We start from the raw sequence: 11,168 nt of genomic DNA, 5'->3' as shown, positions 1-11,168 counted from the left end.
AATACTAAATTCTGCTTGTCCTTGTAGGCAGCTGGTGAGAGCTCTCTAAGAGATTATGTATCAGTATCTTTAGGTTTCCTTTTGAAGCCAGCTTTAAAGAAAAAAATGCTAGACCAAACGCAGATACTACAAATGTTTGAGGGTAACTGAATACTCCTTTTCACATTTCCCCCTTCCCATTGTTCCTGCCTTCCTTCCCTCTGAATGGTTGCTTATTATACATATTTTTATCTATCTATATATGGAGAAGATAGACCTGAAAGCATTTCATGAAGCATAATTATAAAATCCCACAAACGCCACAAAAAGAGAGCCTAAAACAAGAAACAAAGACAGAATTAAATTTTCATATTTCGCATACAGTAATTCTAGTGGCCTGGTTGTGAGGGAATGGGAATGGAGAGGTGAAGATGCAGAGGAATTGTGGCTGTCAAAGTAGAGAAACTTGCCGAGAAATGGAAAACCTGCTAATGGGTCGATCATTCAGTATATTATTAATAAAAAGGGCAAAAATTCCAGTATGTCCAATGGAAGGAAATGATAACGTATGTTTCATAACTCGTTAATTCTATTTAATGTGACTTGTCATTGAGAAGAAAATTTTTGGCATTATTTTGACGTATTGAAAGGTCCCGATTCTGGAACTCCATCAGACAGAGGCCATCCAACGTGGGTTTATAAACCCTCCCTTTCCAAAGCTGCCCCTTTTGAACTGTATTTGGAGAAGATTGTGAGTTGAGTGTATGTGGGAGGGGAATGGATAGAAGCATGTTTTTCTAAGCAATTTCCCTTTAATTAAAAATATGTTTTGGATTTATATTTATTTACAGTTGAATTATCAAAATGTTCCCTCAGAAGAATTTTTTCCCTTTGAGGCATCTTAACTCACCCTCCCGGAAGCCACATTTTGCCATAAGTAGAAAAACTCCACACCAAGGAGCTGAAGTTTTGTTCCAGACTCTAACCCTACAATTTCATGTGGGTTTTAAACTTGGCAAATGCACGATTCCATCCCTAATCATAAGCCATAATAGTACAGTGTGTGGCAGTGGGGACAGAAGGACTCTCCTGAAATACACCAATAAATCCACTCGGGACAGTTGTCTGTATTTTATTGCTCCTTTTGTCAGCGGATCCCAGGGAGGATTATCCCCCAGCCAGACCTTTCTTTGTCCCCACCGTGTTAGATGAACACAGATCCTGATGCCTCTGAGCGATGCATGTCATACTTAAGAATTTTCGGTCTAATTATAGAGGTGTTCGTCCCACTCTCCATTCACCATTTATTCCAAAGGTGCCACTCACATGCCTTGCTTTGATTCTTGGGACCTGAAGCTTATTCCATCAGTGACCTCCCCCACACCCCCACAGCTATCTGAGGGGGTTATTTACCCAAGAGATAGCTTTACTTACAAATTTTCCTTTTGCAAAATCAAGGTGTAAAGCAGACAAAATAGGATTTCCACCCAAGCCCACTAAGTTGGAGCTTTTTTTTTTTTTTTTTAGCAATCTTCTTTATTAGAAAAAAAGAATGGTTTCTCTGAGTCATTCCGATTGAGGCAAACATTATAGTCTCTTCTGTGGGGCTTTGATGGAGGTCTAGTTAATCTTGACAAAGAGTCTCTTAACTTTGCTGGTTTTGCTTCCTGTAAATGTGGCACAGCTGGCTTTCAAGATAACAATGTGCTCCACCCTAGACGATGGACTGAGGCCCTTGCCTGATTGCTACCCACAGCCTCTAAACCACCACGGGTCATGGCCCAGGCCTGCTGTTGGGTCTAACGGCATGTGTGGAGAGTGCCAAAGCATCAAAACAATGAAGGTAATAACAGCATCTTTAAAAGGTATTTGTTAGCACTCACCCCATGGACTTAACTATTATTTAAGGGAAACATTATAATTGTGGTGAAATTATAGATTGCCCTTTTTTTCAGACTTCCTACAGCTAACCTCTACCCATTATACTCCTATATTTGGACTAGTCCACTGAGCTACTTGGAGGAAGGCCATTAGCTCAGTTCTTGCCACTGGAGTCATAAGGAAAAAAAAGAGAAACTTTTATGATAATTCTTATTTCATAAAGTGTCATGTTATTTATAGAAAAATGAGACAGTAAAGTGTGTTTTCTTTTAAATCTGGCCTTTACTGCACCATATAATTTATGGTAATATAATAAGTGATTTGAAAATAAAGATTTGAGACAACATTTCAGCATTAGTGTTTTTAAGACAAAACAAACATTCAAAATAAAACCTAAACCACCGAAGTGAACTCTATCATTAAATGCCTACTTTTTGCTAAATTTGTAGTTATGGCATCTCAAAATCTCAAACTCTTCAATTGTGACCTCTTGCAAAGTAAAAATAATTGTATTATTTTCTGTGGTACTAGGGCATTCTGGTCCATTATTTTTTTCCTCCCCAAAGTCCAAGTGGATTTGCATCAGTTGCTATTAAATGGGATTAATGAACTTAGAGGAATTTAAATAACAGTATGAGGTTTCAGAGATGAACAAACTGCCTATAATATTTCAGGCTTCTGATTCTGAATTACTTTAGCTTTGTTTCATCAAGGATCATTGAATCTTATTCCCCTGTACATTTATACATCATTGTGAACTTTTTAACTTGAACAAAATAAATTCATTTCAAAAGCTCCTTTTCTACCCAATCTACTAACATACTATTGGGCCAAAAATAAATGTGAGAAATATTACAAATAATAAATGCCCGTCAGTTCAACTGAGATCATTAGTGCTATGAGACAACTCTTAACCTTTCTTCATTATTTTTGCCTTCATTTAAGAATAGAACATTACCTGTCTTAAAGTTTATGCATGATATGGGGTACAATGATGATAAGGAGAAATCCCTAAAGTTAAGGATATAAAAGCGGACCCCTCCTCTCATTACTCAAGGCCCCTTACCATCCACTTATCTACATTGCTGCTTTAAAATGTTTTTATTACATTCTATTCTCATTGTACCTTTGCACTCATGTTTATTTTTCCCACCAGTTTCTAGAAACTATTCCTGATCCTATTTCTACTGTCAAAGAATCTTCTTTATGGGGGCAAAAGAAACTCTGATCCTTATCCCATGTTTATATATGTGTGTATATATATGTCTTTTTTTTTTGAGGTAGAGTCTCACTCTGTCACCCTGTGCTGTAGCATCATAGTTCACAATAACCTCACTCTTGGGCTTTAGAGTTCCTCTTGTCTCAGCTTCCTAGTAGCTGGGACTAAATGCACCCACCACAATGCCCAGCTATTTTTTGATTTTTTTTTAAGTCAAGCCAGGGTCCCACTCTTGCTCAGGATGGTCTCAAACTCCTAAGCTCAAGCAATCCACCAACTTCGGCCTCTCAGAGTCTAGGATTACAGGAGTGAGCCACTGCACCTGAGCACTATCCCATGTTTATAACTAATGATTCCCATTATTTGCATTTAGTGAAAACATAAAAGGAGACCTCTCATTATAAATACATTTAAAACTTTTGCTTTTGTATGGATCCCTGAGCAGTTTCAGCATCATCTTCAAGTTCTAATGTCATGATTAAATTTCTCTTGTTTCTACATACAGAAATATGCAAAATATTTATGATATAAATTAAAGGGAATCTTGTCTTTTACCATCATGGTAAAAGGCATTTCAAATGTTTTGAGGGCGTATACACAGCAAAGTTATATTTGAGTGCAATTCAATCAAGTATGTTCTTTTGGTTCATCATTCTATCAAGAAACTCCCACTGATGAAGAGAAAACTTAAAGTACTCCAACAGCTTGAAGAACTTGCTTAATTACAAAGTTCTGTAATGTAATTCCCTCACCCTGTGTATATGTGTCTTAATGTTTAATAAACCTTTTGTGTGTTCTGTAGTAGTTAGAAACAGGCAGATAGTAAAGAGATTAAAACCTATAGCACTATTCAAGATTTTATGCAATTCCTGCATTGGATATCCAAAACAATAAACTGAGCCTAATGCATATTTTTAAAATTACACTAAATTGTTAAAAATCTTGTTTCCATTATTCCTACATGTTTTTTTTTGAGGGCTCTTCTGTTAGAGACCAGAAAACCTGCAAGACAAATTCTAACAGAGCTGTAACACTTCTTACATGCATGTTGAGTGTGGACTTTTCCTAGATGCCCAAGACCTCAGCAAAACAGCATCTCTGGGCCCTTCGGAAAGTGAAGCTCTGTATTGTTAGCAACCCCTGAATTACTTTAATTCACCTTTGATCTGCCCCATGAAAGCCTCCAGTCATTAATTTGCTCCAAACACTAGAACTAACTCTAATAGGCACGCTGTAAATCGTCCGCCTACAGATCATAATAATTCAGGCTACAAAATGGAATATCCCAGGAAACCCAAGCATTTGGATGATTCCTCTGCATGTCTCCAAGTTTATGAGATTTAAAGCCCTTCGCAATATACATTTTGCATTCCTGGCCCTCAGTATCACTCAGGGGGTTCCCTAGATGGCAACTCCATTTCCTCAATTGATAAGTCAAGTATCCTATTTAACCCAAATTGTCAGAAATTGTATTTTTCAAGATGTCAGGTAACCACAGGTGCTTCTTGGAGACATTTACAAGGGAATTGACTTCAGAACGACAAGAGCCCAACCTACGCAGAAATTTACAGAAGACATCATCCTGAAATCTGGTGTCTGTATACAAAGTCCTGGAAGATTTCAAGTCTGAAACTGGAGAAGCAAAGGACTGAGGATGTTGTGCATAGACTTTATACCGCAAATCACCACCTCACCTCTTATTTCTCAATTAAATTAACTATATTCAGAATAGCCAAACAATGAAGAGCCCAAGATGGCCTCTTAAAGTCTCATTACTTGGGGTGTGGATGGCAGGTCTGATGCATGGGTGCTACCTGAGAGCCTATCAGAATTGCAGCATCGAAATGAACCAGAATCCACATGGCACCACAATCTCCAGTCATCCATGTGCACATTAAAATGTGAGAATCATTTGTTCCAAAGCGTTTGCTCTCAAAATGGGGGCTACATACTGACCACCTTAGCAAAACCATCTGGGTTGCTTCTTAAAAATTTCTCTTTTGCTCACCATCTGGGTCCTACTTAGATCTCCTTAATCAGAATTTCTGAGGGTGGAGAAATGCATTTTAAACAAGTACTATAGATCTTTGATGCTCAAAATGTGGTCCAAAATACTGACGGGATGACATTACCTGAGAGCTTGATAGAAATTCAGATTCTCAGGACCTGCCTTTGACCTGCTAACTCAGTACCTGCAGTTTAACAAGAACCCCAGGTGATTCACATTAAATTTTGGAAAGTATTGCTTCAGGTGAATCTTACATATATTAAACTAAAGAATGCTTTTCAAACTACATAATATTGTTCTACACATGGGAAATAACAAAGTTGGTGATGTTCAGTTTCCTATAGCTTTAAATGAAAATAAAAAAGAAAGGAAAAGAAAAGAAAACAACTAATTCAGCAACCAGGCCCACTCTTAACGATTTCAGGGGCTGGGACAAGCAGACAATTGAGGCCCATATTCCATAGGGACTGTGTTTAATAGGTTCTCAAAAAGCTAAACAAATATACAATAAATATTCTCTGCCCTTCTACTTGAAAAAAAGAATGTAGCTTTCTATCACTTGGAAGTCCAAGTTTTAAATCCTTAGACTTCTTTCCTGTACTAGAATGTAGTGGGGTAGAGAAAACTCATTCCTGACCCCTAGTTGCAGTCTGATTCCTTTCTCCTTTTATCCCCAACTCTGTCCCATCAGCGAGATGAGGTACACCTTCTGGACACCCAGCCTTCCACCTGGCAATACCTGGGCTTAGCTAGAGGTTTAGACACTGACAATGTGGTCTTCATTCAGGGGAACAGACCCAGGAACGAGGCCTGTGCATGCCCCAAAAGTTGGCACAGAATTGCAATTTCAGCTGCAGGTACTCTAAGAATTCCTAAACGAGAGAACACATGCTTTGAGTAGCGTGTTCCCTTTCCAGGACAGGCTCCTAACCCTATGGGAAGGATCAGAATAGGACCTCAAGAGGGGCCCAGGTGGAGGCCATATTTCCTTTAGCCTAAGTGTGGTACCAGTGACAATACTAGATGCTAGTAGATTTGTAAACGTAGGTACCAGAAGGCCATGGAGAGTCTTGCTAAAAGCATGGAATCTGAAATAATTCCTACCTAGTTTCATATCTTAGGTCTACCATTTACTTTCTATATGGCCATGAGCAAGTCACTGCCCTCTGTTTTGTAGTCAGTAAATGGGGTAATGGTGAGAACACATTATAGGATTATTATGAAAATTAAATAAAAATATGCATTTAATACAATTAGCCAATGCTTGAAACATATAAACTCTATGCATGATAGGTATTACCATTACAGATTGTTATTTTTCTGAACATTTCTACCTAGGCATGAGTTGTACTAACAAAAGCATTTTCATATTTGTAAATCACCATTAGGATCATTTATGTTTAAAATCAAGGATGGCCCTTTGTTCATAAGTAATGGGGCATCAACTTTTTAGGTAGAAAACAAACATCATTTTTTAAAAGGATGATACTTTTAGTAGCTATGTGAAACTTGTTCTGATATGTGTACAAGCTCGTCCCAAGAAAGGAATTAGGAGGGGAAAGGGCTGAGTTAATGAGTGGGACAGAAAGTAGAGGGGAAGAGAACAATTCTGGAAACGTGGCTAGAATGGAAACTAAGAGTGGTGCTATCTTGAAATTGGAGAAAGGAGGAAGCAGGTAATTAAAAAAGGAGGTAAAAGACCATGGAAGGCTGAAGATAGGTTGAGTATAAGGAGGATTATAAAGCTAACCCTGGAACTCTGTAATAAGGAGGTAATTGGTGACCTTACCACCAACTGCTGCAGTTGAGTTGAGAGAACTGCTTACTGAGGAGAGGAGAGTTGAGAGTGTTAATTTCCCTTTCAAAAAGTCTAATTCTCAGAGAAGAGGGAAGAACAAAGACAAACAGCTTCTTCAGGGGAGGGCAGGCTCAGGAGAAGAGAACTGGATTTATGTTTAGATGTGCAAGAAGAGAGCCTTCCTCTCACACATTCACTGAAAAGCCCATTGCTTGTACCAAATATGATAGTGTTAAATACTGGGAAAAAAATGAAAAGTACAAGGAAAGAGCCGGAGAAAAGGGACAAGAAAAAGAAGGTATAAATAGCACAGTGCCATTCTAGAGGGATTCTGAGCCCTGTAGTGGGGAAATTATGGAATATTTCCGAAGAGTTTTCCAATTGACTGCATTCAGTCTGTCAAAAAATAAAGGTGGTCATCTGTTGAGGTTGAAGAGGGTTGGAATGAAGCAAGGGACAAAAGATCTACAGAACGTTGAGCATAAAAAAATGAACTAAACCTAACAGGTAAATATCCACTTTGGACTTGATTATCTGGATATGACTGGGTGGGCAGGCTTTTTGATGACATTGATTGTGCCAATAATTGCTTCATATTTCCACTGTCTGGGTAGATACTTCTTATGGATTTTAGATGCTTCCCTAGAGCTATGAACTGTCACCATAGTTCATGCCTTACAATAGAAACTAAATAAGGCTTTTGGAAAGGAAGAAGAAATGTTTTGCATCAAACTTCATGACATGTCGTGCTGCTAATGCATTTTGAATTCCACACTCCAAAACATCTGGCAAGGCTCTCGTGATTCATACATCCATTGAGAGCTTCTAGCTCTAAATTTAGTTAAATAAATTGTTAAGAATGTGTTTTTATTATATAAACTTGACTTCCAAATAAGCCCAAATACTCTTGGAACTTTCAAACATGAATCCCATAAATAGTTTTAGCTTTTGACCTTAAAGGTCTTAAGGGCTTAACAATTATTTAGCAATGATTTTAGTACACAAAACATTCCATTAAATTATCGCTTTGCCTTTAACTATTGTGAATATTGTTTGCTTACAGGAAATTTCAGTAATTGATAATTGATACTTAGCATGGTTATTTCTGCCGTACAAGGAAATATGTATATACTCAAAATATTTTGTTGTGTTTTGAGTAAATTTTAAACCTTGAAACTTCTGGCGTTGTGCCTAGAGTAATTGTTTCCTAGTGAAACATTTTCCATAACAATAATTAAACTTGAATTTATGAAAGTGTTAAGGACGTTTTAACATTAAAACAATAATTAACTACAAGGAAGCTAATTTTACATTTACTTTAGATGCCCAATTTCTACATTATGTTGAATTTATATTTCACAGGACCTAGAGCAGCACTTTTTAAACTCCGGTGTGTATAAAAATGCCCTTAAAGATCTTGATAAAATGCAGATTCACATTCAGTGAGTCTGGGGCAGGGTCTTGATTCTGCTGTTCTAACTTGTACCCAGTGCTGCTGCTGCTGCTGGTGCACAGAACACTCCTTGAGAAGCTGGGCCCAGACTCTAGGGCCCAGAGTCTTTCAGGATGTGCAATCTACTGATAATTTAAGAAATTTTTGTTTTTAGTTTGCCCTTCAACCAAATAATAAAGGAAAGGCACTTCTTTAGAATTGTTCCATTCAGCAAATTTCATTGATTTGGGTATTTTTTTTTTTCTGAAAATAGCAACTTCAGGTAAGTATAATTGAGCCTGAGGCTGTCATGTTTTACTCTTGCGACTTACCACATTCACCGCCGTCAGAAAGCTCTCCCAGCATTTGGGATGCTGGTGAGCAAGCAGCTCCCACACTAAAGAGGTTTCTCAGAGTGATACGAATCTGACACTATTTCTGAGATTAGGTCCATCCTTTATCTCCATCACAGAAGTGGAAAGGTGTTCCATGAATCCCTAGGAAAATTTCTTAAAACTATTTCTCAGAAACTAATTAAAACAGTATTTATAGCTTTACCCACAAGCTGCTGCATGATGTGGCTCCTGCCTGACCCCTCCCCCCTCTGCAACTCCTCTCGCCCTGGAGAGAAACGTCACCAGCCTTCTTTCAGTTTCTCCAGTGTGACCAAAGCCTTTGCACTTGCCGTCTCCTCTGCCTTGCGCACGTTTAACACTCCCCACTCTAAACTCCAACACTCGATACCTTGTGAACTCCTATTTATGCTGCATCGCTGAGTTCAAGCATCAATTCTCCCCAAAGGATTCCCAAGCCCCCAGCACCTGTTGAATTACTTCCATCAACTTTAGCCTTTTTCCAAATCAGTTAACATAATTGGCAATCATACCTTCAGATCTTCCCTTACCTAATGGCTGCCACTAAACCAAAGCTGTGTGAAGGTGGGACCTAGGGCTATTTTCCTCCTCACTGTGTCTCCCGGCCAGGCACGGTTCCTGGCACGTAGCTGGGCTCTCTTTCCTTGCGAACGGTGGAGAGAGGGAAGCCTTCCTTTCCTTGTACCTACAGCTGAGCTTGCACTTGGGTGACAACCCCTAATATGCACATATAAGAAGTCTTACCATGGCCAGGGGAAGGTTTTAATATTTGCTTTATCTTCACAATTGTATAATAGTTATTAACTAACAGGATTTTAGAATGAAAAGGCTAAAGGAGACTAAAGTTAATAGGAGGCTAATTTGAGGCAGACAGAGGCTGACATGCTTAATATCTCCCAGCTAGTTGGTCTCCACAGGGGACTGACACTTAGATACCTTGACCCAGAACCTGGTGGTCTTTCATGGCACATGTCTGTTTATTTCCCACAGGAACTGTTTGTGAATATAAGGAAAGGGATATTTTATCCTGCATCTGGTCTCACTGGATATTAAACTACATGACAATGACCAGCAACTTAAATACTGTCTAAGGTGAGTTTAAGCGATCAAAATAAGACATCAGCAATTTCCCAAATTTGAGTCTTTTTTTTTTTTTAATCTTGCTAGACTTATGGCACATGAATCTGTTTACTCTCATCAATGCAGGGAACCAATAGATTTACATCGCTATTGTGATCCAGCCAAAATCAGTTAATGAACTAGTTTATGTATTTTTGATGCCTGAGTCATGTGTTTTTTCTTATGGATTAGAAGTTCCTTTAAACTTGTAAGCTCCCAAGGGCCAGGGGTACTACACCAATTCCTTCTGGAACTGCATGCATTGTACTGAAATTAATAGTGTCGACCAACTTTATACCTTTCACAAAGAGATCAAGAGGTATAACTTTACCCAAGAGTAGAATTCTTTTATTTGTTCTGTCATTCCTTCTCAAAGAGATTTTCTAAATTTGAAATTTATATTATGTATCCATTATTTCATTCAAAATTTTTTCAGCCTCCCCAGAATCTCTCTATACACAAAATAAAATGCAGCCAGGAATCATGCAGGGAAGCCTCTTCGTATCACCAGTTACCCCTAATAATGAGTGTTCATAGGTTCAAAGATGCTGATGAGGGAAACGCACGTGAGTCCCACATATGAAAAGCCTTTCAGGAATTTGCCAAGCCTTCATATGTCATTCCATGACAACCCAATATTAATGAATACATTTTTGAAGGGGAATTCTGAATTAAGTGATGGTTTTTATTAATTTCTCAAACTGCTTTGGCCTAGTGAACCATGGGCTTTGACTACAGAAGGTAGGGAGCATGGGCTCCGGCCCAAATGCTGTCAAAAGATAAGAAATGGCTCCGACAGACATCAATCTGTTACTGTTCACAGGGCTGTCTCCTCCCCGCCTTCTCCTTCCAGTTATTAAGCAACAGTGTCAGTCATGGGCCCGTTCCTCTTTTCTCTTTTTATTAATGATTTAACATGGATATGTCATTACTGCTCTATACATCTTTATGCAGATGGCACGACTGTGCATTTTAATGGCAAATCTGTTTCTCACTTAACTACTGAACTGCAAAAAGACTTTGGCAGACTGGTTCCAGGAAAACAAACTGGTTTTAAAAGCAGCAAAAACTAAAACAATGCTTTTTGGCTCTACTGCTCATCGGAGCTTGAATAGTGATTACTTTCAAAGCCAGAACGATTTGGAAAAATGGCTTATTCGACATAATTTTCAAATTATTAGGTTGAATTTGTGCACATCATAAAGAGCATCCTATGTGTTGTTTTGTGAAAAGTCAGAAGACTGGACTAGGAAAAGAATTTCCTTCATTTTATGTTATGAAGTTTTTAAACTATATGTAGTAATAGTTCTCACTTACTAATTAATACCTGTGGAAAATGTCCTACCATTCAGTTGTAA

At 38.3% G+C, this 11,168-nt stretch overlaps 1 non-coding gene across 1 annotated transcript; it reads right to left on the bottom strand.

The window, feature by feature from the left end:
* Positions 1-4,052: 4,052 nt before the first annotated feature.
* LOC111722521 lies at positions 4,053-4,115 on the bottom strand. The gene has a single exon (XR_002771303.1). It is a non-coding gene; the product is annotated as a U7 small nuclear RNA (small nuclear RNA).
* Between the last annotated feature and the right edge of the window lie 7,053 nt (positions 4,116-11,168).

The sequence above is a fragment of the Otolemur garnettii genome, unplaced genomic scaffold (genome assembly GCF_000181295.1).
Source record: "Otolemur garnettii isolate 467f Iridium unplaced genomic scaffold, OtoGar3 scaffold00270, whole genome shotgun sequence".
Taxonomy (NCBI): domain Eukaryota; kingdom Metazoa; phylum Chordata; class Mammalia; order Primates; family Galagidae; genus Otolemur; species Otolemur garnettii.
This window is presented reverse-complemented; position numbering and strand designations above follow the sequence as displayed.